This window comes from Somniosus microcephalus, chromosome 9 (assembly GCF_052327205.1).
Source record: "Somniosus microcephalus isolate GS21.2 chromosome 9, FLI_Smic_1.0, whole genome shotgun sequence".
In the NCBI taxonomy this organism is placed as follows: domain Eukaryota; kingdom Metazoa; phylum Chordata; class Chondrichthyes; order Squaliformes; family Somniosidae; genus Somniosus; species Somniosus microcephalus.
Window position 1 is genome coordinate 135,551,715 of NC_140995.1, and position 26,685 is coordinate 135,578,399.

The following is a 26,685-nucleotide window of genomic DNA, read 5'->3' on the forward strand; positions in this document are numbered from 1 at the left end:
ATCAGGGCTTCACACTGTAAGGGCTATTCGACCATGGGAGGCAGTGCAGCCAAGATCAGGTCTTGACACTGTAAGGGCTATTCGACCATGGGAGGCAGTGCAGCCAAGATCAGGGCTTCACACTGTAAGGGCTATTCGACCATGGGAGGCAGTGCAGCCAAGATCAGGGCTTGACACTGTAAGGGCTATTCGACCATGGGAGGCAGTGCAGCCAAGATCAGGGCTTCACACTGTAAGGGCTATTCGACCATGGGAGGCAGTGCAGCCAAGATCAGGGCTTCACACTGTAAGGGCTATTCCACCATGGGAGGCAGTGCAGCCAAGATCAGGGCTTCACACTGTACTCAGAGCCTGTCCTTTCTCTTACAGGGAAAGCTGGCGCACAATAGGAGGCAGCAGCAATGGACCGGGGGAGGCCATCCTGACCTTAAAGACCTCAGCGATCTGGAGCAGCATGTGGAGCGGATTATGGCAGGCCGGATGATTGGCCCCTTCGCCATTGGAGATGCCGACCCCGTTCTGGACAGCAATGGTAAGGTTATCACCTTTTTGACCTCTCTTCTTCCACTTGTGCCTCACACCTGCATCCTTTGCCACTATTGAACCAATACAGTGCATTGCAGCACTCATGCCTCCCTCGCTGCCGCCCTGTCCTCACGCTAAAGCAACTCTTGTACCTCCCTGCTTTCAGATGCTGGTTCGCCAGGTGAGGAGGCGGGCCCTCAATCTGCCACTGTGAGTGATTCTGAAGGCGAGGAGGAAGAGGAAGCCAGACCATCAGTGCCACCCTCAGCCGAGGCAGCCCATGGCCATAATGGGGACACGTCTTCCCTGGAGGGGAGCAGGGGGGAAGGGTCTGAGGAGGGTGAAGCTCCGGGGCCCAGCGGGCTGCAGCAACGCGGGGGGGCGGGGGGGTTAGGGAAGCTCGGCGGCCTTCTCCCCGGAGGGAGAGTCTGGGCTCCAGGCCTGCTACAGTGAGCTCAGAAGAGGTGCAGCTCCTCGCTGAAATGGGCACCCAGGCGGAGCACAGGCACACTGAGCTCATGGCTGCAGTGGCAAGGATGCCCGAATCCACTGAGTCACTGGCAAGGAGTGTCCAGGACTTCGGCGCAGCACTGGCAAGGAGTCTGCAGGACTTCAGTGCAGCACAGGCAAGGAGTCTGCAGGACTTTGGTGCAGCACAGGCAGCACAGGCGGCTTCCATGCAAGTGCTTAGTGGTGCCATGCAGTCAGTGGCTGGTCTGATACAGACACAGATTAGGGCCACACGAGCACTGACTGCTGCCACCCTCGCTGGATTGGGCAGGATTCGCCGGAGCCCTCGCCGCAGCAGGCCAGCAGTCTGTGCTTCAGCAGATTGCTGCGCATGCTGCAGTGCTGCCCCGTGGGAGTGCCAGTGTGTTGTCCGACCAGTGAGTGCCTGTGCTCTGTCAGGATGGCAGCATTCCTGCTGCCAACACTGTCACTCCTCCACTGCAGCTGCCACCACCCGTAGGACAGACTGCTGCCGCCCAAGCAGAGTTGGAGCAGTCAGCAGCCGGGCCCTCCAGGCCCAGAGCTGGTCCAGGCCGTCCCCCAAGGGCATCTGCTGACTCACTTTCTGACACTCAGCAGCCTTCCCCCAGCCTTGCTGCAGCCACTGGGGTCCCATTGCAGAGGAGCTGCAGGGTGGGAAGCGGCCAATCTCGCAAGCGAAGCAGATCACCCTTGCAGGCCAAAAAGTAGGAGGTGTGGCAAAATGCTGTGAATTTTTTTAGTGAAGGCCGAGGATCATGGTCATTTTTGGTTAACTCTTTTGTTCATTGTCTCCAGGTTGTGAGAGCCAGTTATGTGTCTGACTGTTTTTTTGGGGGTTTCTCTCTATTTCTTTGTCATGCGGGAAGAGCACAGAGTTTGTTAAATAAATGATTGTCTTTATTCAGATTGTGCATGTTTGCTCTTTGAACTATTTGTTGCCTTGACCGGCTCAGGGTTTGCAGAACCGTTCCATTCATGCTCTTTCAATGGCACAAGCCATTCCCTCAGAGAGGGCCTAGAACCGACTTGCAATAAGCCGCTGACGGACGGCCCTTGCACTTTGTGCCTCCCTCCCATCTTGGTGCTCCTCCTCCTCTTCCTCCTCCTCCTCTGGTGGTGCTGCAATGTCTGCTGGCAGTGGCTGAGTCCTGAGGATAGCCAGGTTATGCAGCATGCAGCACACTACAACGAAATGGGAGACTCGCTCAGGCGGGTACTGAAGGGCTCCCCCGGAATGGTCCAGACAGTGGAACCGTTGCTTCAGCACGCCAATTGTGTGCTCAATGATGTTCCTGGTCGCTTGATGGCTCTCATTGTATCGTTCTTCAGCAGGGGTGCTGGGCGCATGGAGTGGGGTCACCAACCAGGTGCTCAAAGGATAGCCCTTGTCCCCGAGAAGCCAGCCTCCTGAGTGAGCCAGGGCTTCGAAAAGGCCTGCCACAGAAGTCTGGTGCAGGATGAAGGCGTCATGGCTGCTGCCTGGAAAGCGGGCATTGACAGCTAGTATCAGCTGTCTGTGGTCACACACCAACTGCACATTCAACTAATGGAACCCCTTCTGGTTGCGGTAATCCTCGGCATTCTCTTGAGGCGCCCGCAAAACCACATGCGTGCAGTCAATGGCGCCCTGGACCATAGGAAAGCCCGCTATTCTTGCAAATCCCATTGCACGCTCTTGCTGCTTGTCCAGGGTCATGGGGAAGGAAATGTACTGACGTCTCCTTTTGAAGAGAGCATTCATGACTTGACGGATGCAGAAATGCACCACGAACTGGGAGACATTGGCAATGTCCCCAATAGCGGATTGGAAGGAGCCGGTGGCATAGAAGTTGAGAGCCACTGTCACCTTCACTGCCACTGACAGAGACGCCCTGCTCCTCAGCTGAGGCTGCAGATCTGTCTGAAGCAGGTGGCAGAGCTCAGTGACCACCTCCCTTCTGAATCGAAGCCTCCGAATACACTGCTCCTCAGACATGTTGAGGTTGGAGAACTGCTGGCGGTATACCCTGGGAGGGTAAGGCCTCCTGTGCCGACACCTGTTGGCCCTCCTCTGTCTGGCCATGATTGGCACTCTCTCTCGGCGTCTCTGAGCCCTCTCAATGTAATGGAGAAACCCAATGTTTCCACCCATTGCAGCCCCCATAGTATGTGGCCACTCAAGGCTATGGCACTGAAAAATCAATCCAACTGCAAAGTTCTGGGCTGAAGCCAGAATTACCTATGTGAGCGCTGACTCAATGCAGAAAGCTCTCTCCCTTTGTCTCTCTGCAAATGTCTCTGTCTCTCACACAGAAGGAGTGGTCCAAAAATGGCTACCACTAAGATGTCAGGAAGAGCCCCCTTTAAATAGCGCCCCCCTAACCCCACAGCGACTGGGAACCGTTCCACTCAACCAGTCGCTGGGAGCGCCAGGCGGAAAGAAGGGGGGCGCCACTGAAATTCCGGTTCGGGGAGCAACAAGGGCATTGCACCATGAAATGATGTAAGGATCTGCACGCACAGCTGAGCGGGCGTTGCGGTTTTGCGCTGCCGCTAAATGTCCGCTCAATTTCGCGAGAGGCGCAGGTCTCGCCACGCCTGGGCGCTAGCCGCTTCGCACCCCACTTATCGCCCTCTTAAGGCGCTAACAGCTGGTACTAACAACTGAATTTCTCCCCCTCAGTGTTTGACAGCTTCAAACAGCTGTGAAACACTGATATTTCATCTGTCAAAAGCTCTTGACAGATGAAGTTTCAGTCTGTGATGTTACCTGTTGCCCGGTGGCCCTTAATTGGCCTGCTGAGCCCACTGGGTGGGCTCAACAAGATCAATCAAGTTAAAATCACGTGGATTGGTCGCATCTCGATGGAGGCGGGACTACAACCCCGAAAGTTGTAGTCCCGCCTCCAACCCGACTCCTGAGTTAAATTCCTGCCCAATGCAATCGTCCACAGCAATGTTTTGGGTGGCAAGGATCCTGACATTCTGGAGGTTAAATATGGAGAGGGACAGTGATTGTTGATCTCCTAGTATAGTCTGAGGGGGCAGTGGTGTATGCAGTAAGCTGGATGGGACGGAGGTTTGCAAAATTAGCCTCCAGTAGGTGTGCTGGGTGAGAAGGTCGGCAAGCAAGGAGGATGGGGCAGTTGGAACTGCTGCTCATAAGGAGGCAGCGATAGGTGCCTCAATGGGTCTATCGGAGAATGCCGAGAGAAGCACAAAGGGTAGCTGTGGGCTTATCCAAATAGGATTCAAGTCTGGGACAGAGGCAGGAGTGTAGGAATCCAGAGGAGTAATGATGGATTGGGGTAGGTATTAGGGAGATAAAATACTGGAGAGGGGCGAAATGAAAAGTGACATCACTGGATGGCAGAAAGGGGAGGAGAAAAGAGAGAAGGACCAAGAGGGGGCCAATAGAAGATAATAAAGGGACATAGAAGTAATAGGCTCGGGTCCGGGGCGGCAACCAAAATGTGCACACGAATAGACACAGAGGCAATTTAGATTACATATGCATGGCAAAGATTAGGAGAGACATGTCCTGGGTCGTAAACAGAGAACAGGAAGCAGATGATACAACAGTGTCTTACAATCTGTAGCAGATTCCTGGTCATCTGCTCCTATATATAATGAACAAACCTTTTAAAATACATTGAGACACATTTAAGTTGCATTTAAAGAATATTGTATAATTGTTATTTTTGTACAGGCTTTGCTTACAAATACCATGATGGTGGCATAATAGTTTAATACCGTTAATGGATATTAATGTTTGCACAAAAGAACAAGCCTGGTTATACAGAGATGAAAGTCTGAAACTGGCAGACTTCCATTTAGTTCTTTTAGGTCATACAAGGCCTAACAGTCAACATCCGTTTAACCTTTCTAGAACTGCAGTAGCATTTCTGTAGGAAATATGTAATTAATTGAGGGATAGAATTTGCTATTTTCTAAATAAGAGTAGTGTAAATAAAAACTTCTTACTTCCCTTTGTGCACTTTAATATTCTGCATTAAGTTTTTCCATCTCATGACTCAACAAAGGGACATCTCAATCCCAAAAGGCTCCCAACTAATAACAATTTTTCTCATAGATTAAAAAAAAAGTATGTAAAGGATTTGTGATCAAATGTACATCATCAAATTCCTCCAGTAGGTAAATACACTTTACAATGTGGAACTGAGCTCACTGAACAGAAGGCCCCAGGTATCCTTGTTCTGTGCTGAGTTAGCCGACCTTAACCTGGGCAGTGGTAGATGTGGTGCAATGGCCTGGGCTAGAAAGGGGGAAATAATCAGCCAGGCTTCCTGTTTCTGATTATTAGTGAGCCTTGTTGGAAAGTGTATGTGTAGATGATGAACGAGGACAGGCTCAGGTTCTTCTGTGCTTCTTCTATGGTTGAATAGTCTGCCAACATTTACTGTCATAGTTCGTGCATGATCAAAAGCCATTTGTTTCTCTCTCCACGGATGCTGCCCTGGCCTGCTGAGTTTTTCCAGCGTTTTCTGTTGTTATTAGGGAAATACTGGATGGCAGCTTGGGTCTGTAATAATGTACCACAGCAACAATGAGTGCTTTGAGGAAAGGAGGGAGAAAATATCAGTGGCGGCATTGAGGGGGAAGAGCAAAATAAGTGTAATTTTCACCTTCACCACCTGGGCAGTAATCTGTGGAGCAAATCATCCACCTGTTGTAGGACTCATCCTGATTTTCATCCCATTGATTTCAATAGTGTGTTCTACAACAGGCAGGTGCTCTGTTCTGCCAGTTTACTGCCCAGGCAGTGAAGGTGAAATGACTGCTCACAACATGAACTGGCCAGCGATTAACTCTCTGATGGTCAGGTTTTAATTAGACATAAATACGCTAGTTTATATTTTAATTTGATTGTCATAAAATTACATAACACAGGCTTCCTGCTCATTTCTATGTATGGAAATATATCCTATTTTAAATCATGTAATGGGCTTGTTTAAATACTAATTCTAAGCAGTGCACCTTTCCCTACTAACCTGAATTAATAAACACGCATGTATAAACATTATTATGAATTACCATGTGATTAGACTCAAACACACCAGCATGTGACTAGCCATGTTACATTTTTAATCCAAATTTTACAACACTCTTATAATCCTCCTTCTCACTTTAGTTTTTACCTCAGAATCAAAGGGGTGTGCTTGTTTGGCACATGTCTGGTATTGGACCTTTTCCCCCTATCCCTTTCTCTCTTCCCCCTGTCCCCATTCCTCGATTATAGTCCTCGTGCAAATCTGCTATTTGTTCATGAATCGCTGTCAATTTGATTTTGAAGTTTGTTTGGAAATCCTCCCAACATTTCTTTGATTTTTGGGCCAAATTCTCTCTTTTCATGTTCCCTGTGAATTAAACATTGATTCAACATTAACAGAAGTTCAAGAAAAGAAATGAAAGTTAGATTTTAAAAATAACAACAACTTGCATTTATATAATGCCTTTAATGCTCGTAAGGCACAAGGAAGGCTAAATTTGGTTGATTTGCGCCTCCCATTAGAGGGCACTAACGGGGCGCAAATCAATTAGCGCCTGGGCGCGCGTGCCACTAACGCCTCCCGCGAAATTCAGCGAGAGGTTAGCGGCGGCGCTAACCATTAGCGCCGCACAGCGCTGCCGCCGATGACGTCATCGCCGTGCGCAGCGCCCCACTCGCGCCCCAGCTGTAATATTGGGTGGCAGCCCCCCGACTTACCGCCGGATGCTATGTCCGCCGGGGTCAGGGGGGCCTACCTGCGGCCTGGGCAGCGCTAGTTAAAGGGGAGGTGGCAGGCAGCCATTTTTGTTGCTGGCCGCCTGCCCCCGTTACTGTCCCCGGCCCCCATGAAGCCCCCCCCCACGGGGTGCTGGCTGCTCTCCGTGAGCCCGGCACTCAAGGAGTGCCGGGCTCGTTTGTCGGCATTCACGATCACTGGTGGTCCAGCTGGGCGCCAGGACGTGCTGCGCCAGGCCCCTCCCCTTTAATAAGGGGAGGAAGGCCTGCAGTACTGCGGCACGTAGTGCCGCGATATTGGCTCCCAGCGCCCCAAGAGGGACGCGGGGTGCTTCCAGTAGTGCCCCTCCTCCCTCTCGGGGCACTACCTGGGAAAATCGGCTGCGGGGGCGCTAATTTTTTCGGGCACTAAAATTAGCGCCCCGGCGAAGGTAACATCCCAAGCATTATATTTGAGGGAGAGTTACATGTATGGCTTCTATTTTTGCATCAAACTAACCGCTTAACATGTAGTAGCAGGCTGTGAATCTATTAGTAAAGTAGATTTCTGACAAACTAGAACTTCAATTTTAGGAAACAATTAAGTTCTGATTAGAGTCCTGCTTCAAACCAGATGAATTGTATCTGGAACCAGATATTTGATGGCCTTCCATTGTAACTTTTAAGCAAGGAGAGATATGATAAATCCAGGAAAAGTGTCATTGAGTATTGAGCTGAAATTTGTTCAAAAATTTGAAGTGAAAATTGGAGATGCTGATTATTTTAGATCAAAGGTTATTTTCATGAAGTAAGTATCCATAAGTCCTATTTAATTTCTTAAATATGATTACCAGTGCATACCATGAGTTAGAAAAAGTGGTATGATTAAAAAGGAATGATGGTCACATCTTAAAGCAGCAGTAATAAACCACCAAATAGGTCTAAGAAAATTGCCCCATTGATTTAGATAACTTTTGTTTCAAACTGACAGTCAATATAGAGTCAATAAAAGCTAAGACATATGGAGGAGTAACTGATGCAATTAAGCCTCTGTCAAAATCTAGTTGCACGCTGCACCAGCTGAGATTAATGTGCTTTATCTGGAATATACAAAGACTGACATTAATGTCAGAACTATTGTCAATGGTGGTCAAAGTTCTTTCTATATGTTCTTAAATATTTATACTCTGTATCTGTTAGATGAGCAAAACATATTGATTTCCTAATTTCCATTTTCCTAGCGAAATGTGAGTATCTCTCTTTCTCTGTCATATATTATTAATACTACAGGACTGCATGCTTGTATTAACCTTGACATCCTTGAATTCTCTTTTACTTGGATCATCTTTAATGCATGTACCTTATCTTTCATTACTATTTCAATAAGTCTGATGAAGATGATAGCAACAGAACAAAGAGATACTCTAGAGGTTTTTTTTCAGGTCTGACAAAAGCACTTTCTAATAATAATATTAATTTGCATCATGCAGAGACCTATATCAACAAGAATACCGCACTTAATTAATGGGTTGGATTTAATGGCTGTTGCTGTATACATTGATACAGGAGAGGCCCTCCGCCTTATGTATTATTCCACATTGTTTAAATTGCTTGCTTCCAATACTTAGGTCGAACAAATGAAGAGCCTAGAGCTTTAATTTAAGACACTTCACATTGATTTCTAAAAAGGAGGATTGTTCACTTGTTTATTATGCACATTCATTACACTGTGTTAAAGCATAGCTAACAATTGAAGCACTTTCACTTAGTTGCCCATTTAGTGGATTTCTGAAGGCATCAAATATCAAAGTAATTCAATGTTACTTTTGAATAATGGTTGGTTCGCTTGGAGTCTGAAGTACAGTAGTATATAGCAAGTACATGGCAAGCTGTGTTGATAGCTGGCATACTTTTCACTGAGAACCTTTTTATAAAAGAACAGGACATGATGGCACAGGGACTTCATTTTATTACTGCCTCTGGTTGAGGATATTATACTTTAGAATGATATGACCTTGATACAAGCACCATTCAATAACTTTAGGATGTGCAATAGCCTTTATTCTTCAACGTGAATACGTGGACATTCTGAAGGATATGTTTGATTAATGGTCCTTATATCACATTATAAAACAGACAATTTGTTGTGAATGCATTTTACTCTCACTGCTTACAACCAGTTAACAATTGTAACCTCTCTAACTCTGACTTACATTCGATAGTTTATGCTTCTCACAAGCAACAAGATGAGAACATAAATAATTTTCTTAATGACAGCTAAATCAAAAATATCCAAAAACAAATTGAAAATGACATGACACTTTCATTAATGAGTAGATGAGTACATATACACCTCCAGATAAACTCAACGTAGTTATGAAAAAAAACATTGTTGGGCACTTCTAAATCCTCTTTATTTTTTTTAGTCTTTCCTCCCTCCTACAATCTATAGGTATTTTAAACTCAAACTTTTCGCCAACCGACCATTACTGCTTGATTTATGCCATCTTCTCTCCTTCTGTTTTTAGCCCTGGTGGTGTCCTGCACCATGGGCCTTAGCTCTTCATCTAGGTTCCTCAAAAACTAAAAACTAATAATGACCCTATAATTACTGATGGAGTATTTCAGTATAAAACACTAGTTAGGCCACAGCTAGAATACCGCGTGCAGTTCTGGTCACCACATTACAGGAAGGATGTGATTGCACTAGAGAGGGTGCAGAGGAGATTTATGAGGATGTTGCCTGGGCTGGAGAATTTTAGCTATGAGGAAAGATTGGATAGGTTGGGGTTGTTTTCTTTGGAACAGAGGAGGCTGAGGGGGGATCTAATTGAGGTGTATAAAATTATGAGGGGCCTAGATAGAGTGGATAGAAAGGACCTATTCCCCTTAGCAGAAGGGTTAATAACCAAAGGGCATAAATTTAAAGTAATTGGTCGGAGGTTTAGAGAGGATTTGAGGAGAAATTTTTCACCCAGAGGGAGGTGGGGGTCTGGAACTCAGTGCCTGAAAGGGTGGTAAAGCCAGAGACCCTCATCACATTTAAAAAGTACTTGGATATGCACCTGAAGTGCCGTAACCTACAAGGCTATGGACCAAGTGCTGGAAAGTGGGATTAGAGTGGATAGGCCTTTGTCGGCCGGCATATACAAGATGGGCTGAATGACCTCCTTCTGTGCTGTAAATTTCTATGATTCTTTGATTCTATGGTTTCATGTTAAGATCCTGCAAACAATGAATGCTCTGCTCAAGCCACAAACAAACACAATCAGATTCTCCATTCTGGGCTCCTGCTTAACAAATAGTTAATTCAACCTTCAAAAATTTTGTCAATCAGAAAAACTAAAATGTTCCTGTATCAGAATCCACTTCTCTTGTGCTTTCGAACCTCTCCTCCAATGAAACACCAACCTCCAAATGATGTTGCAAAACATGCAGCATTGCATCACAAGACTCCTCGTATGTATCACTCCATGACAAACTAACAAGAAATAATATTAACTTACTTCAAAAAATACTTTGTGTGGATTCCTATTAAATAAATAGAATGCACATCGAAGACTGTTGGGCCTAGAAATTCAGTTGCGTTTGCGCCCAATTAGGGGCGAAAGAGTGGGTTGCGCCGGAAGTTGCGTCGCGCCCGAAATTAGGTGGGCCCTAACATCGGCGTTAGCCGGTAGCGCTGCGCCGGCACCGATGACGTCATTGGTGTGCGCAGTGCCCCGGTACCGCCTGAAACCACGCCGATCCCCATCTTCAGTAGCGGCCGCCTCTTCCGTGGCGGGCGCTAACAACATCGGGAGACCGGGTCCTTACTGCAGCCTTAGCGGCGCAAGTTAAGGTGGAGGTGCGGGGCGGCCGCTTTTTCGGCGGCCGCCTGCCCGCACCTCCTTGCCCGGCCTCCTCCGCCCCCCCCCACCGCGGCATTGCCGGCTGGTTTCCGTGGAGCCCGGCACTTCTCCGTTGTGCCGGGCTCTTTTGCCGGCACTTGCAATCGGGGCTCCGGCCGTTGCAGGCACCTCCCCCTTAAGAGAAGGGGGAGGCCTGCAGTACAGCAGCCTGCCTCACCGCATCGGGTGGCGCAGCGGGACCGGGAGCGCTGAAATTCACTTTCAGCGCCCCAAGCGGGGCGGACACACCCTGTACCAGCGCCTGGTTCTGCTTTGGGGCGCTGAAAGTGAATATGGGGCGGGCACAACTGGCTCCGCGGCGGGCGCAAAATTTTCGGCGCAAACGTGCTGGCGGGGCTATACCCAATTTCTAGGCCCTGGTGTATGAGAATAAAACAGCTGTATCATCATTGACATAACTCACTGTCCAGCACCATCCAGTGATTTATTTTCTCTAAGTCAAGAGATGGTGACATATGCCCTCTATAGGATGATAGGATGGTTGAAGGATAGTAAAATATGCTAGCTATAGAATTTCCTGATAAATCTGTTGTGAACTATTTTTAACTTGCAGTAATGATGTAAAAATCATTAGTCCTCCAATGTGAAGGTCACTCAGTATCACTGACATAGAGGGCATGCATAGTCATTATAAAATAGGCCGTAAAACTGAACACAATCACTCTATACAACCAAATAGTATTTTCTACAAAATTAAAATACCCATAAATTGATTTAATGCTTTCAAGATAGGAAGCGAAGGTGACAGTTATAAACTGCTCGAGCTTCATTATTGCAGTTTAGCCTTTCATTAGATTATTACCTGGAAATCCCTCCTGGGTAACCATTACTTGAGCATATAATTCTGCATTTAAATAAGCTGCGCCTGATATTTAAAACAGAAAATGGCACACTGCTGGTCAAAGCATGAAAACATTTCTGACAATGCATTTGCTCCCAGTTTTATATCAAAATTTTAAATCTGCTTTTAACTGTGGCAATATATTACATGCTGTTAAATAGCTAGGCTGTTAATACAAAAGCTCACTTGCAGTGAGCATTTAATGAGGCACTATTTATTCCCAATATACTTTACAACATTTGCTTAATAAAAGGATTGAGCAAAAATGAAACATTTCCCTCCAATAGGGGTTTTCCAGTTATGAGGCTTCTACTGTACCACCAATCAAGTTGTCCCAAAGAGCTCTGCAACCTTGACTATATTTGTATAGCAAAACATACTGAAGAGTGGTCGCAAAGGTTTTGTTAAAATTGAGAAACCTAGGAGTGTTGCCAAAACCCATGGTGCAGGTTGTCACTACAGATGAAAAGAGTAGGAAAGATGAAGTAAATTCAATGGGGGAAAAAATAAAGTTGAGGGGTGATCTAATCAAGATGTTTAAAATCTTAAAAGGATTTGATAGGGTAAATACAGAGAAATTATTTTCTCTGGTGGAGGAATCTAGAACAAGAGGACATAATCTTAAAATTACAGCTAGGCCATTTAGGAGTGAAAACAGGAACCAGTTTTTCAGACAACGATAGTGGCCATAAACTCTGGTATCCACCTGCCCTTGGGACGAAATTGTGGGGGGGTGGGTGGGGGGAGGCAGGGAGATAGGGGGCGGAGAGAAAGATTTGCAGCTTTCTGGGTTTCTGAGATTTTTCCGGGGGGGGTCCAGCAGCAGAACACTGGCGGAACCCCCAAGGAATTTTGGCCACAAGAATTTTTAGGAACAGAAAAAACAGCCATGAGGACCAGTAAATGCATGCTTTTTTGATACCCCTGAAACCCACATTTGCACCATATTGGTCAACCCTAATCACCTCTTGAACTCATATGGATTGTCCATTACAAGTTATGCCACAGGCCTGCTTTCTTTTATACAAAACTAGTTACACCGAACTGGTAAATCTTAACTTATGCCTGTATTTCAGCCCTTCATCCCAGTAAACCATTTGCTCAGATTAACTTTGTCAATTGTATAATTTTGAAAACTTTATATAGGTCACATCAAAGTTTTCTTTTATCCCCCAAAAGACAACCACTATCTTACCTAAACTTTCATTGTAACTTAAATTCTTGTCACTTGGAGTAATTGTTGTTACTCACCTCTGTATCATCTCAATAGCAATGACATCCTTCCTACGATTAAGTGATCAGAACTTTACATCTTACTCTAGATGGGATTGGACCAGTGCCTATGCACCAATAACCTTCCATCTGATTTGTATTCCCCCTTTGCTAATATAGCTCAGTAGTGTATTTGGATGAGGTTACCAAGATAGGAAGGGGAAGGCTATAAAGGGCTTCAAACATAAGGATGAGAATTCTAAATTTGAGGCACTGTGGGACCAGGAGCTAATGTAGGGCAGCAAGAACAGGGGTGAGAAGGTGGTAATGTGGAATAGGATATAGGATAAGGTGGACTAGACACTTTGACTAAAAATGCTTACTTTTTATGATAAACCCATTTTCAGCCCTATTAATCAAACTGCACCAGGTTACCACTCTTAAATATATCACGGAATATTATAATACTAAAAAAAATTTAAATTTAGTTCTAAAATGCTGCCCGATTGCACTGGTTCATGGAAGATTTTACATTCGGCGATATGCAAATAAGTTTGAGCGGAAAGCTGGGCAAAAATAAACTCCTCTTACAACTAGTGCAATTTTGTGTGCAATTTGCTCCAGGATCACTGATTGTGATCAAAGAGAAAACTCTTGGCCATTGTTCTGAGATAGATTCTGACTTCTCTACAGAAATACTGACTGTTAGTCACCTTGTGATAACATTGTGGCATTTTTGTCTATGATGAATTATTTATTGAAGTTGTTCTTGCTGGTCATAGCACAGTGTTAAAAGTGGTTACTGACAGCAGTTTCTACAAACAACAGATTATATGCATTATAGTCTAGTGCCTGCAGTCCTTATTATGCATGGATCGATTGCTGCTAATATCCTTGGATGGGGACCCATCCCACAGATCATGCAAACTCAACAGATCAGTGGGTCAAGTCATTCCATTCAATTATAAGCAACATATGGGGCAGTTTACTGTGCATGTTTCTTTAGTAAATGTCATTGTGAATCCCATGAATGACGGACTATCTAAATATAGTTGTGAGAAGAACAGCTTTAATGTCCTTTGTTCTAGGGTATCCTCAAAGGAATTTAGAGATATAACCTGGAAAATAACACAAAGACAGTGGAGCCATCAGGTTTACAAGATTAGTCAGATGACTCCATGGTAGTCGATGGGCCCATAAGAAGTAAAGTATCCATGTTTTGTGGGTTAGTTTAATTGTGAGGATGAGTGCAGAAGAAGCGCCTTTGTTGTTTTGATTCCTCGGAGAATACTGAAGTCTGTATTTACTATAAATCTACTGTTGGTATTGAGTTCTGTTCGGTTACCAGTTTAAAGTTCAATACATCTTTCATAGCTTGAATTAGCGTATTTTATAAGAGTGTATATTCTCCCAACTATAAAAGACAAGGTCATGTAGCAGCCTATGACTTCTCCTGTAAACTGGAGTGCAATGACAAAGGTTCTCAGTTCGATCCCTGAGATGTCGTACATTTGCCTAGATAGTGGGCAGGTAAAGGTACACTGGTTTGTAGTGGATGCAACGCTCACTTACAGGTTGCAGCCAGTGGCACTTAACCCAAGAGAATACCTCGTGAATAATAAAACATATACAACACAACTGTTCTAACTCTGTTTCTCTCTCCACAGATGCTGCCTGACCTGCTGAGTACTTCTAGCATTTTCTGTTCTTTATACTGACTTTGTAATAGGGTGCAGGAATAAGCTTTGGTATTATAATGCTTTCTAAATATAAGTCTTGTCCTGAACCTAATCATATTTTGTCTCACTATGAAACAGCTGATAAATTCAGCACAAATTCTGAATTATTACTTTTGCTAAATATTATCTATACTTAAGTAAACTCTTTGAAATCAATAATAGTGATTTGCAAAATAAGATTTAAAATCAGATTCACATCACTCCCCTTAATGCATCAATTGAAGGCCAAGCTGTGTACATTCCTGGGAAGATGTCTGCAGCACCTCTTGTGAAGATTGAGATAAGGATTTACTGGGTTACTAACGGATTAGCTGAAAACACTTGCAATTGCCTTAACCTAGATTGTACCTAAAGTTATCATATTTGCTACTTATGCATTTTTCTTATAACTGTGTTAGTTGATTCACCACTATTGTTCCAGTTGTAAATGTAAAATTGTGTTCAAACACACATGAAAAAGGAAAACTGTAACTACAAGTCAGTCGAATGTAATTCAGTGGGTGAACAGAAATAGAGCAGAAGTACATTTTCTTATAGTTTACCACTGGTAGTGGCAGTTCAATCTTTTTAATCAGGTCTCTTAATAGTTCATAGACTTATGAAACAACTTGTTAAATAGCGAACACTTATTATCATATTACCTTCCTGGCCTCCCCTCCTCCATCTCCCCAAATAAAAACACATTTAATTAAAAGGACAGTTAATTCTTTTTATATTACTGTTCCTGCCACTCTAGTCTCACTAATTGCCTCCCTCTTATATACAAAGATGATAAATGCTGCTCCAGAATACTGTTGCTTAGCAACAAATGTTTTCTGTTTTTCCTGAAGGTTTTGTAAATGGAAACAGTTCATGATCATCACAACTTTTTTTTTCACAAACATCAATAGTCTCATTATGGGGAAATCAGCTACATCATCAAATGCAATTCCTTCAATCAGTTTATGCCTTTCAAGATTAGTCCAAGAGGGAGAATTTAAAAAAACAGAAAGCATAAAATAATAATAAAATAAACACAGGATTGATTTATACAGAATAAAAGAAGGCAAATGTGGAGATGGCAATAGAAAACGATAAGAAGTTTTCTTTAACAATATTGAAGCTTGCATTGTTGCAATGTTGCTTGGTATTTCTCCTGGATTAGGAATTTGTTACAGGTATTATTTCACAAGTATACTATTTGTTCACCCTGGTCAATATTTAGTGATTCCTTTTCTATTCTTGTTATGTGATTTGGATGAGAGTTCATTAGAAAAAATGTAAATATGTTGGTTTACAGCAAAGTCTGTATGTATGTACATAGATCCCTGAAGGCAGCAGGACAGGTAGATAAGGTGGTTAAAAAGGCATATGGGATACTTGCCTTCATTAGCCGAGGCATAGAATATAAGAGCAGGGAGGTTATGGTGGAGCTGTACAAAATGCTAGTTAGGCCACAGCTGGAATACTGTGTGCAGTTCTGGTCACCACACTATAGGAGGGATGTGATTGCATTGGAGAGGGTGCAGAGGAGATTCACCAGGATGTTACCTGGGCTGGAGCGCTTCAGCTATGAAGAGAGACTGGAAAGGCTGGGGTTATTTTCCTTAGAGCAGAGAAGGCTGAGGGGGGACCTGATTGAGGTGTACAAAATTATGAGGGGCATAGATAGGGTAGATAGAAAGGAACTTTTCCCCTTAGTAGAGGGGTCAATAACCAGGGGGCATAGTTTCAAGGTAAGGGGCAGGAGGTTTAGAGGGGATTTGAGGAAAAACTTTTTCACCCAGAGGGTGGTTGGAATCTGGAACTCACTGCCTGAAAGGGTGGTAGAGGCAGGAATCCTCACAACATTCAAGAAGCATTTAGATGAGCATTTGAAACGCCATAGCATACAAGGCTAAGGACCAAGTGCTGGAAAATGGGATTAGAATAGACAGGGCTTGATGGCTGGCACGGACACGATGGGCCGAAGGGCCTCTTTCTGTGCTGTATAACTCTATGACTATGACTCTAAATCCAATGCTTCAATTTGAATGACATATTACTGGTCATCTCCAACCCACACCGTTATAACTTTGAATTTATTGAAGTGTATTAGCTCAAAATAAGCTCTATGCAACTGCATTTTATTCAGAAAACAAAATCGTGAAGGAATAGAAATGTATGCATCATACTACAACTGCAAAACAGATGCTGTGACAGTTTTGTTGTGACATGAAGTTAAATCGATTTGTCAGAAACTGCCTTTCAGCAAGACTCAGAACTACTGGACTAATTAAAAGACTCATTTAAACAGATGTCATTCACTGCCTTACAGCTAAATTAGTTGTATAAAGCAGGTTCTTCCTGAAATAGTCTGGAAATGAAATAAATGCTACTAAGACAATAGAAAGAGTAGTGCACTAACACAAAAAAAAATGGTTAGAAACCAAATATTACCAGAGACAGAATTTCCCTCAAATAAATGATTATTTCTTGATAAATCTGCAATAAATATTTTGAAAATCAATTAATACCCATTTGGAAAAGTCATCTCATATTAAATACATGGAGTGTACTGATAATTAGCCATTGCCAGAAGTAAGACAAATTAGTAGCACAATATTTTTTCCCATTCATATATCTATATATAAAAGCATATCAGGGATTGAATGTAAATCTGTATTCTAATTATGGGTTCACATAACATTTCCAAATTCCTCAAGCTTCGCTTTTGTGAGCTTCTGATATTGGCTAAACCCTTTAGTTCGGGTATTCCTTTTATTATCTCAGAATTACAACAAACAATTATTTTTAAATGTCAACGTATGAATAGAAAACAGCCTACGGCATTTACAACTTTTGCACTGTTGACTTGGTGGCTATGATAGAGAACTGACTCACCTGTACAGATACACTTAACTCTTGCCTCCCTTTCTTGAAGCAATCCTACTAGAAGTGTTTGGGAATGACTGACTACGGGCTGCTGTTTATTGCAGACACTGATGGACGAAGAGCGCACTTGAGTGATTAGCGAAAACTGTATTTGCCTGCCACAGTATTAAATTACATTGCCTGTCTGTACCTCCCCTCTCAGATACTGCTAAAGGCACTTATTAGATGCCAGGTCTTTTATAACAACAAAAATAATGAATATATTACAACTGTAAAATATCAGCTAAGTACTAATATTCTAAGACAGCTTTAAATTCTGCAAAAAGACTCACTGTGTTATGTTGCATATGAGTGCACCTTTCTAACACTACAATTTTTGTAATAGCCATTACTTATTCCGATACAAACCCATCTTCTCAGAAAAGAAATCAATTTCTAATTTCATTGCATCGGAAGATACACTTATAATGTCAGAAAAATTGGCATAGTTTTCAGATGCAGGCTAAATCCTCTGCTTTATTTGGTAGCTGTCCTATCACATTTGATTATGATGAAACAGCTTATTCTATTCAAAGAACAAAAGCTGCTAAGAGGTCAATGTATACTGCTGCGTTAACATTTATAAAACTGCCTGTTGAACTGTAATAACCTTGTGGTCCACAGCTGGGGGTAATCTGATAAACAAATGTGAATTTGTTACATTATCAACTGATGTAAGTACAGGTTAATGACAGAAGTGATAAAAACATTAGAAGCCAGATTTACTTGTCTGAAAAGTTGGAACTTTTTGGCATAATAAGTGATAGGGATGAGCTTCAGAGGTAGTCAACAGTAATTTAGAGAAATTAAATCTGAGCAACAGAAGTACAGTTTCCTAATGCCGGGTTTTAAAAGGTTCTGTGCAATTGGGCCTTACTTTGTGCATGCACATTACCCTTATGAAATATCTTGGCCTATCCAGTTTTAAGCTAGGAAAATAGTAATCACCCTGTGTTGAGCAACAATTTCTGATCAGGCAGCACCGCAACAGGTGCAGATGCTTCTGCAGGTACCCAATCACCAGGCTTCACAGACCCAGAGGACCATATTTGAATATTTCCCTGCTTATGTGTAGGGAGTCTGCAGCTCAGCCCAGAAAGAACTCTGCGTCATCTTGCAGGGAGATCTGCAAACTGCTTCAAGAAACAGGACAAAGCTTACGGGGGCTCAGAAAGTCTCTACAGCCCTTAATTTGTTGGCCACTGGATCATTCCAAGGGGTAACAACCAACTACTGCCAGGTCAGTGAATATGCTGTGCATTGTTACATAAGGCAAAGTAGTTAATGCCCTGTTTGGCAAAGCAGCCCAATTCATTACATGTTACACAGGACCAAGATAAATAAGTGAGCATGCCATTAATTTTAATCAGATCATGGGATTTCCATGAGTGCTTGGAGCAATAGATTGCATTCATGTAGCCATGCAAGCCCTACTATTAACCAACACCATTCTATGAACTGACAGCGATTTCAATCCCCTGTGTCCAATTAGCTTCCGACTACAGACATTGTTTTCTGCATATCAATGCCCAGTATACTGGAAGCTGACATAATGCATTCATCCTTTAGCAGCCCAGTGCCCCTGCACCAAAATGGATATTCAGGTGGCTACCTGGGTCAGCATACTATGTGACACATCTGTACTCATCTAAAATGATTTTGGATGTGGCATCACCTGAGAGACATCTCTATCATCCATGCCAGCTTCTGCCACAAATCTTTGGATGTGCTGAGAGAGATCCCCTTTTGCTAGACAATTTTTTTTTCATTTTCGGGATGTGGGCATCACTAGCAAGGCTGGCATTTATTGCCCATCCCTAGTTGCCCTGTTGTTTGCTACATTTCATGGGCAACGGGGCAGACACATTGTGATGATAGCAATGCAGAGTGCCCTGGTGAACCATGGGCATACCCGTGCATTTGGAAAGTAGATTAACAGTTGGTAGAGAACAAGCCCCCTGTGATGCTGCACCATGTTTACACTGAAAGACTATTAAGATACCCAACACTGTTACATTATGGAAAGTGTGAGCAAAAATAACCTGACAATCTTGCCTAGCCCAACAGCATTAATTCACTCTGTCACCTCCATCCATTCTCCTCTGGTGGTACTCTTGACTCCTCCATTCCAACCTTCTCTCTAGCACCTCCTGCAGAAGCCTCTCTAAGGCAGCATCTTGGAAAGATACAGTTCTGCCTCTGTGCCTTGCTTCTGCCATATTTTAAATTTGCAGCCATTTCCCCTTTAAAGACAACCAGCAGCCCTTTAAGAGCCCAACAATCTGACCCATGCGCACTGCCAGTACATCATGCACTATGCACCAACATTTTATTTAAATGTAGCATCAAAAGAGCCGCAGTCCTGGTAGTGCTGAGCCTGAACTACATTATTGACCCATGGCATAATTATGCATGGATTTGTAATGCAGATCATGTTTGACTCTTTTAATTGAATATTTATATAAATAAGCATGTATAGATAAGGGGAATGCAGTGGCTGTCATAAATATGGACTTTTGTAAGGAATTTATTTTATATGGTAATAACTGGATGCAACTATTAATAACAACTGAAGGAGGAGTAAGATTCTAAAACTAATAGAGAATCAATCTCATAAAACCACGCAATGTTATATATTTCAAGAATCAGAATCATTAATACTGATAGACTTTTTTTTTAAAGACAAAAAGGGGTCGATTTTGTTTCTGGTATACTTTGGGTGGGCAGTGGGTGGGGGCAATTGGAGGAAGGCTGATCAATTTTCGTAATTGGGCCTCTTTTACGTGTAGGAGACAAGTTGCCAGCACTAATGATGCTGCATATGGCAGCTCGCTGTTTGGGATGTGTGCGACATCCAGTGGGGTGTGGACTGATGTGGAAATGCAGGTCAATAAAGCAGCGGATTTAAGTGACAGGAAAATGTAAAGAGCATAGCAAGGAGTGAAACTTAAGGGAGCCTTTAAGTCTTAAATGTCCCAAAAAGAATGAAGAAAAAGGCATTGCCTGACCTGCTTCCAGCTTTACCCGACTTTATCTTAAGATCCCGTTAAGTAATGCTGCAAGTGGCCGCCTCCCAACCTGTAGCACCCATGGTTTGTAGGCGGGTTGAGAAAGCAGCGGTGGCAGCATTGATTGATATTAAAATCACACTGGGGTCCTCACTGAATCATTTGATCCCTATTTAAATATAATAATGAGGCCCCCGTCTGTTTCCAGCGGGAGCGCTGGCCGTTTAATCCAAGGTGTGCCCGGAAGCCGGAGCATGCTGATCTCCAGTGGTAAGTTGGTGACCATTTTATTGTGTGATTTTCATCCCATTACTGCCCCTTTCATGCCCCAAAAATGGTGTGGTAGCAAAACAAAAATCAGCCCCCATGTCACAGAGAAACAGACCTTCGCTGTGGATACACCAGACCAGCAGAATACAAAACAACTTTTACATTTCTCTGCAGCTTTTTGGGCCGATAATAACTGCGAGGTGGGAAGGGAGCTGTGGGGAGATTTAGCGGCTGGGAAACCCCGAAGTACGGGTTTCCCGGAGGTCCTGCCGAATTTAACGGCAGGACCCAATTTAAATTTTTCAAATCGGTTTCCCAGCCACAGCCAGCCAGATTGAGAGGCTGGCTGGCTGGCTGGCTGGCTGTCGGTTGAGTAGGCAACTGGGGAGTGGAGCAGAGGTGAGGCGGACATGGCATGGCTGGCGGGGGGGGGGGGGAGGGAGGGGGGAGTTGGACATCGGAGCAAAGGGAGTGAGTTAGACATCGGGGGTCGGGAGTGGTCAGTTGGACATCGGAGGTCAGGAGGGGTCAGTTGGACATCGGGGGTCGGGAGGGGTCAGTTGGACATCGGGGTGTCGGGAGGGGTCAGTTGGACATCGGGGGTTGGGAGGGGTCAGTTGGACATCGGGGGTCGGGGTGGTCAGTTGGACATCGGGGGTCGGGGGGGTCAGTTGGACATCGGGGGTCGGGAGGGGTCAGTTGGACATTGGGGGTTGGGAGGGGTCAGTTGGACATCGGGGGTCGGGGGGGGTCAGTTGGACATCGGGGGTCGGGGGGGTCAGTTGGACATCGGGGGTCGGGGGGGTCAGTTGGACATCGGGGGTCGGGGGGGTCAGTTGGACATCGGGGGTCGGGGGGGTCAGTTGGACATCGGGGTGTCGGGAGGGGTCAGTTGGACATCGGGGTGTCGGGAGGGGTCAGTTGGACATCGGGGGTTGGGAGGGGTCAGTTGGACATCGGGGGTCGGGGGGGTCAGTTGGACATCGGGGGTCGGGGGGGTCAGTTGGACATCGGGGGTCGTCAGTTGGACATCGGGGGTCGGGGGGGTCAGTTGGACATCGGGGGTCGGGGGGGTCAGTTGGACATCGGGGGTCGGGGTGGTCAGTTGGACATCGGGGGTCGGGGTGGTCAGTTGGACATCGGGGGGGTCAGTTGGACATCGGGGGTCGGGGGGTCAGTTGGACATCGGGGGTCGGGGGGGTCAGTTGGACATCGGGGGTCAGTTGGACATCGGGGGTCGGGGGGGTCAGTTGGACATCGGGGGTCGGGGGGGTCAGTTGGACATCGGGGGTCGGGGGGGTCAGTTGGACATCGGGGGTCGGGGGGGGTCAGTTGGACATCGGGGGTCGGGGTGGTCAGTTGGACATCGGGGGTCGGGGGGGTCAGTTGGACATCGGAGGTCAGGAGGGGTCAGACGATCAAGGGGGTCGGATCGCGGTGGGGTTTACAGGGTAGCTTGGGGGGCCAGGTGGGGAAGCACTCCTGCTCCTCTTGGCCCACAAGCAGTGCTGGAATTGCTCTTACCTGTTCCATCCAGCCGTCCTCGCCTCCCTTCAGCTGCCGGGATGCCTGAGCTCCGTGCTGGAGAGGTTAAATTTAAAGTTCAGTGATACTCAATTTAAAAAGACCTAATTAACGCCTCCTACGGACGTTAATTGCTGCAATAGCTATCCGTCCGCCTGCACTAATTATGGTCCCGTCTGCGGTGAGTAGGTTACGCGCAGACATCCAAACACACCTCCGTTAAACCTGGAAGTGGTCGTGTTGGAGCCAGGTTGCAGTCACGATCCAAAAATCAATTATTTTAACTACCCAGCCACCCCCAACCCGCCCGCTCTTGGGGTTAAAATTCTCCCCAATTTGAAGGTGAATTTTCGGCTTCAGTAGATCAAGTTCAAAAATGTACTTTCAAATAAACTAACTGAAATCAAAGATTTGCTAAACTCCAGTTCATTATTATAAGTCAGGAAAATGCTGTAAGGATTTCTCATCTCACATTGTCAAACAGCGTGCGAGTGGGAGAATTCTTAGTAAGTAATTGAATATTTAACAAGATATGCGGGGGCTGTGCTACAACAATATTGTGCTACAACTTGATGAAACAGCCAAACTGTTTCCTGGATCATCACTGTATGAGGGTATCCTTAGGACAAACTGACAAAGAGTAAGAGGCATTCCAAAAGGAACAATGCAGCAATAAGTAACAGCTTTGGTAAATTCAGAACATCTTGGCATTTTAGCATGAGGTTTAAAAGAAATCTTTTCCCAGAGCAGACCAGTGTGAATTAAATAGTTTTTGTCATTGATTTAATCATTGTTGGCAAGCATTCAACAAAGCAAACAATGGAGCAAAAGACCCATCCCTCATTCATACTGCACATCAATCTAATTCTATGTATCAGAATCTCTTCCAGAGTCCTCGACTGTAGGGAATTCATAGGCTTCCTCCACCATACCACATTCTAACTCTGCAAATTACATATCGCAAATTGATTTTTGCCCAGGCAAGTGCAGAATGCAAAGTCAAAACATTCTGGTAGTTAAACAAAAACAAAAGAGAATATGTGCAGCACTGAATTCCCTTGAATTTATTGGTAAAAGAAAGAAGATAAATGTTCCAACAATTTGCTGGTTGGGGGTCCCGTTGAAAATTGAAATGGTTCGTGATGATCAATATTTTGTTTTGGTATCAGATTTAACAGATCGGGGAAGAGATGTGTCCTTTGTGATGTATGTGAGCACAAAATTTGGCTCCATGGCACTCATTTTTTGGGAGCTATGAGTGCCCTTAGTGGTCCAAAATGGCGTCCGTGACACACGTGCACACTTCTGCTGCGAGTCACGCTGGATGCCATATTGGTGAGGGCGTTAGCGCGCGCTGTGAGTGTCCGCTGGAAGTATGCAGAGCGCTTCAATAAGGACGTCCTCACTGAAATCTGTCACCTGCTGCAGCCACAACTGCAACCTCAGAGCAGGGCGAGGACCACAGAGCCAGTGGCTGTGAAGGTGACCGTGGCCATGAACTTTTATGTGTCGGGCTTCTTCCAGGCTGGAGCTGGAGATATTTTGCCATCCACTGTTGCGTAAGGGAAGTCACTGAGGCCCTGTATTCAAAGAGAGCTGACTACATTTCATTCTCTCTTGCCAGAGAGCAGCAGGCAGAGCAAGCACATGGCATTGGCAGGATAGTAGGCTTCCCCATAGTGCAGGGTGCCATTGACTGCATGCATGTTGCTTTACGGGTGCCGCATGTCAACTCTGAGATGCACCGTAACCGAAAGGGATTTCATTCCCTCAACTTCCAGCTGGTGTGCGACCATAGGCAGCGAATCATGCAGCTCAATGCCTGGTATCCTGGCAGCAGCCATGCTGCCTTCGTTCTGCGGCAATCTGCTGTCCCATCTGCATTTGAGCCACCATGACAAACCAGAGGGTGGCTATTGAGCGGCAAGGGCTATCCACTGACGACATAGCTCATGACCCCAGTGCACAAACCATGCACACGTGGGGAGCATGCATACAATGAAAGCCATGCTGTCACACAGAAAGTGATAGAGCAGACCATTGGCGTGATGAAACAATGCTTCCACTGCCTGGACCACTCTGGAGGAGCCCTGCTGTACTCGGCAGAGAAGGTGTCAAGATTTGTGGTGGTACCTGCTGCATGTTGCACAGCCTCTCCATCATGAGGACACAGCCCTTGCCACTAGCTAAGTGGTGAGCAGTGTAATGTATGTACCTTTAAGGGAGAGAACTACTTTTTACAGCTCCTGTATACTGTAGTACCGGCAGTGACCACACCTGTATATAAACCCTGAGTAGTGATCTGTACTGTTAGTTCTAGAGTAACCCTATTTCAGTAAACACCTGATGTACCGTTTCTCCTGCAGTCTGTGTCTTATTATACACAGACACAACATTGGCGACGAGCAGATTCGAACCTACCTGCAACTCTGCATCACCTCCCAGGGATTCACTCCTGGAGAACAGTGGAAGGCGGTCGAGTCCAGAAGCACGGGCGTCGACCACGGGCAACTGCCCAGTCATCCAGCGGAGATTTGAGCATCGCAGGGGAGGCTGTCGAGAGCCAGGCTTGGCTTTCCAGTCATGGTGGTCCAGCGAAACGGGCTGGCAACAGGTACTGCGCAGACCCTTCCCGGATAGCGGCGGCTAGAGCCGACCGAGCGGCACAGAAAAAGGCCGAGCAGCGTCGATGGGGGAGAGAGAGAGAGCAGAGCGCAGCCGGTGTTCAAGGGCTGAGCAGCGTCAACGGGGGAGAGAGGCGCGCAGGAAAACGCGAGGCGCTGCCATTGCCATGAGGACCGCAGAGAGCGGTATTGGCAGCAGCGCAGGAGCAGCGCACGAAACCCACAGGGCATCGCCATTTGCCACGAGGACCGCCAAGAGCGGCGTTGGCAGCAGCGCGGGAGACGCCATTTTAAGTTGCAGCGGGGAAGAAAGGAAAGCGCGGGAGATGCCATTTTAAGCCGCAGCGGGGAAGAAAGGAAAGCACGGGAGACGCCATTTTAAGCCAGTCTAACCACACCCAAAAATGCCGAAGAGTGGCAATATCACAGCGTTCGACAATGAAGTCGAAGATTGGACGACATATGTCGAATGCATAGAAGTATACTGCAAGGCGAATGAAGTGCCAGATGACAAGAAAGCGCCGGTATTGTTGAATTCAATGGGTGCAAAAACGTATGGCTTACTACGAAACCTAGTAACCCCAGAGAAGCCAGTAGAAAAGGATTTTGAAATCATAGGCCTAGAAATTGGGTTTTGGCTTAGCCAGGGCTTTAGCGCCGGAAATTAGTGCCGGCGCTAAGTCCCCTGCGCGCGCCAAAAATTCAGTGGCGCCGCGCCCAAACGGCTGCCGGCGCTACTGAAGGGTCTTAGCGCCTGGAAAAGGGCGCTAACTGCCGTTTCGCGCCGCAATTCTGGCGCTGCGGCACCCGATGCGGTGCGGCAGGCTGGGGAAATGCAGGCCTCCTCCTTCCGTTAAGGAGGAGCTGCCTGCACCCGGCCGCGGCCCACGCAAATCTCCTCAAAAATGAGCCCGGCACCTCGGACAAGTGCCGGGCTTGCATCTGTTCGGGGGGGGGGGGGGAGAAGTCCGGGGAGGGAGCTGCGGGCAGGCGGCCGGCGGGAAAGCGGCCGGCCGCCGCGCCTCCTTAAAGCGCCGGCGCAGACTCCGGCAGCACTCGTTTGCCGGAGTCTTAGTTGCGGCTGCCACTGGCGAGGCGGCCGCAACTGAATTTCGGCTTGGGGCCGGGTTACCACGGCAACCGGGACGCTGCGCACACCGATGACGTCATCGGTGCCGGCGCAGCGCTACCGGTCTACCGCCGCGGAAGGGCCCCAGGCAATTTAGGAACCGGCGCCAATTGCAGCGCTAGGCCCTCTAGCGCCGCAAAATCGGTGCTAAGGGCACTGAATTTCTAGGCCAATGTGTCAATCCTACAGGACCACTTAAACCCCACGCCGCTGCTGATAGCAGAAAGATTTAAGTTTCACAAAAGGAACCAGCATAAAGATGAAAGTAATGCTGAGTAGTTAACGGAACTGTGCAAGCTATCGAAACACTGCCAGTTTGGAACGGGACTAGCAGATACTTTAAGGGACAAGTTTGTGTGTGGGCTTCAAAGTGAAGGAACCCAGAAACGGCTTCTATCAGAAAAGGATCTTACGCTGGACAAGGCTTTCAGCATTGCAGTATCACACGAAGCAGCAGCACGGGGTGCTGCAGAGATACAACGGAGACCGCAAGAATATGGCACAAATGAAATGTCATACGGAAAAGTGAAGTGCTGTCACTGCGGCAGAACAACACACGACCATAATGATTGCTGGTTCAAGGACAAAGTGTGCAGACAGTGTGGAAAAGTAGGACACATAGCAAGAGTCTGCAGGTCGGGAAAGAAAACCAGCAGCAAGAAATCTCCACAGGAGAAGTACAAGAAGGTACATAAGGTGACGGAGAGTAGTTCAGACGAACAGAAGAGTGATACAGACTCCGGAAGTAAGGAGCTGGGTTGTCTGAAACTACATAATGTGATCAAAACGGAGGATCACCAAACTATCTGGGTCA

The 26,685-nt window shown here is 45.9% G+C and overlaps 1 protein-coding gene and 1 long non-coding RNA gene across 7 annotated transcripts in view; one reads left to right on the top strand and one right to left on the bottom strand.

Moving 5' to 3' along the window:
- The window catches only part of pkib (protein kinase (cAMP-dependent, catalytic) inhibitor beta), a 179,410-nt gene that overhangs the window by 63,581 nt on the left and 89,144 nt on the right, over positions 1-26,685 (bottom strand). The window contains exons 1-2 of one of the 6 annotated variants that reach the window (XM_085997281.1): positions 17,287-17,584; positions 16,843-16,887 (exon numbers count right to left, since the gene is read on the bottom strand). The exons of 2 other annotated variants lie outside the window; for them this stretch is intronic. The gene's annotated coding sequence lies outside the window, so the exon portion shown is untranslated. Of the gene's footprint in view, positions 1-16,842; positions 16,888-17,286; positions 17,585-17,609; positions 17,746-22,118; positions 22,176-26,685 lie in introns of those variants that run through there. 3 more of the 6 variants (XM_085997284.1, XM_085997286.1, XM_085997283.1) reach the window with 3 other exon arrangements.
- LOC147112709 (uncharacterized) overlaps positions 17,917-26,685 on the top strand; it is a 123,928-nt gene continuing 115,159 nt past the window's right edge. The window contains exon 1 of the long non-coding RNA XR_015079552.1: positions 17,917-18,556. This is a non-coding gene — a long non-coding RNA (uncharacterized LOC147112709). The remainder of the gene's footprint in view (positions 18,557-26,685) is intronic.